Source organism: Orycteropus afer, unplaced genomic scaffold (genome assembly GCF_000298275.1).
Source record: "Orycteropus afer afer isolate SDZICR_OR568_19922 unplaced genomic scaffold, OryAfe1.0 scaffold00154, whole genome shotgun sequence".
Lineage (NCBI taxonomy): Eukaryota > Metazoa > Chordata > Mammalia > Tubulidentata > Orycteropodidae > Orycteropus > Orycteropus afer.
Genome location: NW_006921741.1, coordinates 7377574 through 7385999, shown reverse-complemented (window position 1 = coordinate 7385999; position 8426 = coordinate 7377574).

Below are 8426 nucleotides of genomic sequence, written 5' to 3'. Positions count from 1 at the left end.
AAGGAAGAAAGAAGGGGCATGAACACCTAGAACAACTGTGATCCATCTCCTGGGCTTGGGTATATTGCTGCCTCAAAATTAGTGTCCTGTCAGTGAGGGAGAAGGATTAAATAGCCACTAATTAGCAATGGCTACATTCCCATTTTTGAACTTTAATTCAAGTTAAAGGAAGAGTTCTAGTGTAAACAACAACAAAAATATACCCAGATGACTTAATTACACTTATAGTTTCACTGATTTATTTACCTTGCCCTATTGCATCTTAGCAGCCTTAGTGATATTGCCGGGCAAAAATAACAGACTCAGATTTATAGGTAACTGTAGTGTTGCAGATTATATCTGTATTACAAATTAAATTTCAAAAGAGGAAATTAAGAACTGTTCATATAAAAATTTTCTTAATATATTTTCAACTTAGGAAATAACTGCACTCTTAAGCTTCATAAGGCCATTCAATCATGCATACTACAAAGGACTACGATGAGCAAAGTACTGTGTGACTCAACCTTTTGCCTCCAGTCATGTTTATATTTATAATGTTTGCAGGCAGGGCACCTATTATAAGAGATACTTCCGTGTATGTGGAGCCTTTATTTCCAGTACAATCTCTTCTCAACACTCCCATAACATCACTTGACTAGGAACTGTATTGTGGCTAGATGGATTCTATTCAGAAAATGCCCCTCCCTCACTTCATAGACTGTGTCTCTTCACTATGGCAAGTTTGGTAGTGTACGCTTGTATGCATATCACTGGGGAATGTCTCGACATAATCCCACTTTCCCTGACTTTCTCTGGTTCATTGCTGAGGAGAGATAGGAGGAAGGAAAGTTAGATCTTTTTCTTACATACTTAATGACATCATTTCCTCTCTTAATTGACTAAGAGTCAAATTGATGCTTATGTCTATGCTTCATAGCTTATTAGTGCTCACCTTCACTTTTCCTTGAAATAAAATGGAAAATAAGTACTTTTTTTTTTTCCTGGAGAGCTCAAGCTGAACAAATAAATTGCAAAGACCTGACAGGAGTGACTTCCAGCAGGATGGAGGAATAGGCAGACAAGCGACAGCCCCTCTTCAACAAAGAAAAGAGAAACCAATTGACAGAGATACAGAAGATAATCCTGGAGCCCTGAGTTTTGAAAGAAAGTATACAGAAGTGAATTAGGTACCAACTAGTGGAAAAAACTGAACCAAAACAGTGAGTATGGAGACGGTCAGAGCAGTCGACTGTCAGCTACTCTGATGGGACTAACAGCCTGAATATTTCCAAGTGGTGTTGGGACCTCAGAATTGCCCTAAAGATCAGCCCCAGTTGTCAAGGGCTGCAGGGATGACTGCTCTTGTGGCTATGACTAGGAAGGGAATCAGCAAGGAGGGAGACACCCTGAGCTGAATGTTTGGCTGCCTGGAGGACACAGCCATTTTGACTGTTTACAAGCAGTGGCCATTTTGGATTTAAAAGTGACAGCATTCTCATTCGGGTTCCAGGAACCTAAGAATAGGCTCTGTTTGCCAAGGATGGAAGGGATATATGGGAGGCTGACAACGGGAAAGGAGATAGGTGGTGAGTGTATAAGTTCTGTCAACTAGCAAATAGAGGAGTACAGCACAGTACCCTGCTTGTGTAGATAACATACAAACAAAACAAAGAAAATGAAAATCGTGGGCAAGTCACTCTAATGTACAATCACCAATTAAATATAAACAGAAAAACATAACAATGCCTCAGAGACAACAGAGCATCACAGTGCACTCAAAGAAGCAAGATAAAGCAGGACAAACAAGGGACCAGGATATAGACCCAAAACATATCCCTGAGGAAGATGTAGCATTAGAACTCCCTGCTAAGGAATTCAAAAGAATTATATTGAGGTATCTTCAACGAATTGAGAGACAGATCAAGGAAAAAACTGAGGAAAGCATAGAGAAAACCCTAGAACAATTTCGAAAGACAATGTAAGAACAAAATGACAAAATAAATGAAAAATCAGAAATGATAAAAAATCTACGAACAGAAATCCAGAAGATTAATACCAAAATTTCAGAAATAGATAACACATTGAACAGACAAAGGAGTAGAATTGAATCAATGAAAGACAGAATTAGTCAGATTGAAGGCAAACACCTCAATACTTCTTTGGAAAGGGATCAATCAGAAAAAAGGTCAAAACAAAATGAAGAAAGCCTAGGGTTCATCTGGGATACCATCAAAAGGACTAACTTATGTGTATTTGGAATTTCAGAATAGGAAGAGACAAATAAAATCACAGAAAAAAACTGTCTGTTTTTTTTTTTTTACCTGGTATGATGAAAGATGAGAAAACATTCATTCAAGAAGTCCAGTGAACCCCAAACAGGATAGACCCCAAAAGAAAATCACTAAGACATATCATCATCAAACTCACCAAAACCAAAGACAAAGAAAGACTCCTGATAGCACCACAGGAAAAATGAAAATTACTAACAAGGGGCAACCAATAAGACTAAGCTTGGATTTCTAGGCAGAAACCATAAAGGTGAGAAGACAATGGGATGATATAAATAAAACCCTGAAAGAGAAAAATTTCCAACCAACAATTATATACCCAGCAAAACTGTCCCTCAGATATGATGGTTAAACTTGGACATTTCCAGATAAGCTGAAATTAAGGGAATTTGTTAAAACCAGACCAACCTTACAAGAGATGCTAAGGGGAGTCCTTGAGCACCAACAAACTGACCATTAATAACAACTGACCATTAACACACATGATGACATAACCCAGAAACCAATCCAGTTCTAGAAGTATCCAAAGTAAATAAGCCTACAAGATTGTGAACAGGGAACCAGAGACATCACTTGACAAATGAGGACAACTACAAACCAAAAAGAGGGAAAAACTGTAGTTACAGAACTTCTAAATGGAAGAGAAGTCAAGACAACTACAGGATAGAATGGACGGTTCTAAACTTGGGAAGAAAACTATAAATCACAGGGTAACCTCAAAGAAAAATGATAAACCTTCAGATCAAAATAAAAAAGCAGACAAGCACAAATATTTAGCAAACTAAAACAGTAGCAATGAAGTTTTAACATGATTCATAAACAAAACAAGCTCAGCACAGAAAGTTATATGGAACAAAGAAATCAACACCACGAAAAAAAATAACAAAATGATAGCAACAAATTCATACTTGTCAATAATTACATATCTGGCAAGGGATTTTTATCTCTAAGATATATAGAAATTTCCAACACCTCAACAGCAAAGGGATTAACAACCCAATTGAAAAATGGGCAGATGACATGAATATATACTTTATCAAGGAGGATATTCAGGTAGTCAGCAAATACATGAAGAAATGCTCATGATCACTGGTCATCAGAGAGATGGAAATCAAAACAACAATGAGATACCATCTCACCCCAGCACTGATGGCAAGGTTCAATGAGACAGAAAATAACAAATGCTGGTGGGGATGTGAAGAGATTGGGAGGGACTCTCATACACTGCTGGTAGGACTGTGAAGTGATATGACCACTGTGAAAAGCAGTATGGCGATTCCTTAGAAAGCTGGAATTGGAGGTACCATTTGACCCAGAAATCCCATTACTAGATATATATCCTAGAGAGGGGAGAGCCAGGACAGAAACAGATATATGCACACCAATCTTCACTGCAGCATTATTTGCAATAGCAAAATGATGGAAATAACCTATGTGCCCATCAACAGAAGAGTGGATGACCAAACTATGATACATACACACAATGGAATGCTGTGCAGCACTAAAGAATAATGTAGATGCAAGCAGCCATCTAGATGTAATGATGGGTCTCTCCTCGTCCAGAACAAAGAAGAAAGAAAAAATACAAAGATTCATGGAAAAAATTAGTCCTAGCAACTGGTACACCATGCGATCTGCAGCCTATACAACTATGAGGCCAGAAGAACTAGATGGTGCCCGGCTATCACTGTCAATCATTTGGAGGGGGATCTATGTAGGAGATCCTGGATAGAAAGGGAGAACAATGTGGAACAAAACTCAAAATCATTTGGAGAAAAAAAAGGGCAGGGGGAGTGGACCATGTTTGCTGGTCTGATAGAGCCTGGTGGAACCACTGAGACTATGGTCCCTAGCTGCCCTTCAGGTCTGATTATTGAACATACACCTGTGGTTTCCAGCTAAACAAAAGACAGGCATATGAGGTGAACATTTACCTGAGGTAGATACACTCCTTGGAGAGAACAATCATGGGAGAAAGAAGGGCTATTAATGAACAGGGAGACAGCTCAGGGGGCAGAAGTGCACGGAGGGATGGATATGGGAAGAGGTAACTATCGAGAGGAAGTGGGAGGGGAGCTGTTGCATTGGGGAAAATTGTAATGTCGTGAGACAAAGTGTGAACTGGGATATGGAAAGTGAATTTGCTCTGTAAATTTTCACCCAAATCACAATTTAAAAATAATAATAATAATAATAATGTAGAGTCTACAAAACACCACATAACATGGATGAACTTGGAGGATATTATGCTGAGTGCAATAAGCCAATCACAGAAGGACAAATATAGTATTAGTTCATTATTGTAAAAAGTCAAGGAAAGGTTTACATATGAAGGGAAACTTTCTTTGTTGGTTGCCAGGGGTGGGAGGGTACACTGCAAAAACAAACAAAAAAACCATCAGCCCATGTCACTTTAGTTTTGTGTATTTCACTGTACATAAACTGTATTTCAATAAAATGCATTAAAAAAAAAAAAAGACCTGACAAGAAAACACAGACTGAGAAAAGAAACAGAGGGAAGAGAAAAGGCTTGAAATGCTTATTTATAGTCTCTTCTCATCCATTCTTTTAGCATCCCAACCCCATACTGGGAGCTCTGGTAGCACAGTGGCTAAGACACTTGCCTGCTAACCAGACGGCTGGCGGTTCAAACCCACCAGCCACTCCTTGGAAGGAAGGTTGGGCAATCCTACTTCCGTAGTGATACTGCCTTGGAAACCCAAGGAGGGGTCGCTATGAGTCAGGCTTGACTCGACGGCACATAACAACAACAACAACCCCATACTGGCCAATCACAGGACGTCCTTCGTGCTTTAAATCTTTTTAGACTTTTGGTCCCAATCCCCTTCTACAGTCTCAGGGTCCTCTTACCCACTGCCATCAAGTTGATTTCAATCCAAGAATATTTGAAAAGAAATTTCATATGATAGCTGAGAAAAGTTAAACAGCCAGAGGAAATGGGCCACAGAGATTGCCTGATACAAATAAGGGGACCAAAGGAAGTAACACTACAAGGGTCAATTAAGCCAACAGATCTACAGGTCCACTTTGTGGAACCCTGAAACTCCAGGGCCATAGAGGGATGTTAAATTAAAGCAAGGCAGATAAAAGCATGTTCTGGACCTATGGTAAGACCAGGAACACCTTATTACCTGCAGTCTAGACTGTTTTGCCAGGATTAAGAAGTTATGCAGTACTTTGTAGGGGAGCAAAACTAAACAGAACACTGATGGGAAGTCAAGCAAGCTGCAGTGGTTTGAGAGCTGGAAAAAGAAATAGAAATTACACCTGCCCCTCACACCTTTGCTGTTGGCCAGATAGTATATTTATCTGAGATTGTTCTTGGGCTTTTCAGGTCTGCAGGGACAAGGGATAAAGCCTAACATATTATTCACTTAGGACACATTTGAGGGAAGGAAAATGGAGAAAGCAATGGTAAATAAGAAATGCATTCTTGCCCTTTTCTAGCCACAATACAGTCCAGTGATGCTAGTAGAGTGTTGAGAAGAGACTGACCTGAAAATAAAGTCCCCACATACATAGAAATATGTCTTTCCAAATCTGTGCAATTATCCTCCAAAATTATTCTGCCCAAGAAATGCAGAGTTATATAAAAAATCAGTTTACTCTATTTTCATGACCCCCCTAAAGTCCCCCACCTGACAAGCTGTCATCAAAAATCTCAACAGAGCTCTCTAGTCCAAAGAAGTAGAGCTTACAAGTAAGACCAGTAAGCAGAGACAGGCAAGAGGTGCAGGGAAGAGGAGTGGCTGGGAATGGGCAATAAGAGGTCAGAAATAAACATTCCAAGGCAAGAGATTTCCAAATGAGCAGATATTAGTTATTTCCTCCAATTGAAAATCACATGCTTTTCTCTCAAAATAACATACAGCCTTAATCATTGTAGCGGTAAGCTTAAGACCACCCACTCCTCTGCTGCAGTCCTTTGGATACATGCTACACCATGGCCCAATTCTGTCTCTCCTGTTCTGGCACATAAATGCCACACTCTTTTCTTTGTTGTTCTTAGGTGCTGTCGAGTCATCTCCAACTCATAGCGACCCTATGCACAGCAGAATGAAACATTGCCCGGTCCTGTGCCAACCTCATGATCCTTGCTATACCTAAGCACATTGTTGCAGCCACTGTGTCAATCCATCTCATTGAGGGCCTTCCCCTTCTTTGTTGACCTTCCACTTTACCAAGCATGATACCCTTCACCAGGGAATGGAGACAACATGACCAAAGTAGGTGAGATGAAGCCTAGTCATTCTCACTTCCAAGGAGCATTCTGGCTACACTTACTCCAGGACAATTTATTAGTCCTTTTAGCAGTCCAGAGTGCTCTTAGCATTCTTCTTCAACACCACAACTCAAATGCAGCATCTCTTCTTTGGTCCTCCTTATACACTGTCCAGCTCTCACAAGCATAAGAGCTGACTGAAAATACCAAGGCTTGGGTCAGACGCACCTTAGTCTTCAAGGAGACATCTTTGCTCTTCATCACTTGAAAGAGGTCTTTTGCAGCAGATTTACCCAATGCAGTATGTCGTCTGATGTCTCGACTGCTGCATCCATTGGTGCTGACTGTAGAATCAAAAATATGAAGTCCTTGACAACTTCAATCTTCTCTCCATCCATTGAGAAGCTGTTTACTGGGCCAGTTGTGAGGATTTTTGTTTTCTTTATATTGAAGTGTAATCCATACTGCAGACTATAGTCTTTAATCTTCATCAGTAAATGCTTCAAGTCATCCTCACTTTCAGCAAGCAAAGTTGTGTCATTTGCATATCAAGGTTGTTAATGAGTCTTCCTCCAATCCTGATGCCACGTTCTTCTTCATATAGTCCAGCTTCTCGGATTATTTGTTCAAACTGAGTAAGTATGATAAAAGGATACAACCCTGATGCACTTCCTTCCTGATTTTAAACCATGCAGTATCTCCTTGTTCTGTTCAAATGACAACCTCCTGATCCATGTACAAGTTCCTCAAGAATACAATTAAGTATTCTGGAATTCCCATTCTTCTCAATGTTATCCATAATTTGTAATGATCCACACAATCGAATGCCTTTGCATAGTCAATAAAACATAATTAAACATCTTTCTGGTATTCTTTGCTTCCACCTAAGATCTATCAGACATCAGCAATGATATCGCTCATTCCACATCCTGTTCTGAATCCAGCTTGTATTTCTGGAAGTGCTCTGTCAATATACTTCTGCAACTGTTTTCGAATTATCTTCAGAAAGATTTTACTTGCATGTGATATTAATGATATTGGTAGATAATTTCCACATTCTGTGGGATCATCTTTCTTTGGAATGGGTACAAATATGGATCTCTTCCAGTCAGTTGGCCAGGTAGCTGTCTTCCAAATCTCCTGGCATAGCCGACTGAGTGCCTCCAGTGCAGCATCCCTTTGTTGAAACGTCTCAGTGGGTATTGCCTCAATTCCTGGAGTCCTGTTCTTTCCTAATTCCTTCAATGTAGCTTCAACTTCTTCCTTCAATATCATTGGTTCTTGATCATATGCCACCTCCTACAATAGATGAACATCAACCAATTCTTTTTGGTACAGTGACCCTGTGTATTCCTTCCATCATCTTCTTCTGCTGCTGCTTCTTAATTCTTTATTGTGATTTGTGTGAAAGTTTACAGAGCAAATTCATTTTCCATATGGTAGCTCACATACACTGTCCCATGACATTGACTGCAATTTCTCATAATGCAACAACTCCCCTCCCACTTCCTCGTCATAGTTACCTCTTCCCTGTGTCCTTCCCTCCATGCACTTCTCCCCCTGAGCTGTCTCCCTGTGCATACACAGCCCTTCTATTCTCCCATGACTGATCTCTCCAAGGAATTTAACTACCTAATGTAAATGTTCAGCTCATATGCCTATCTTTTGTTTGGCTGAAAGCCACAGGAGTGGGTTCAATTCCAGACCGGAAGGGGAGCTAGGGGACATAGTCTCTTCCATCAGGCTCTATCAGAGCAGCAAATCTGGTCCCTCTTTTTTTTTTTTTTTTAATTAAATGATTTTGAGTTTTGTTCCACACTGTTCTACCACTTTATCCAGGATCTCCTACATAGATCCCCCTCTGAGTGGTTGACAGTGGTAGCTGGGCACCATCTAGTTCTTCTGGTCTCATA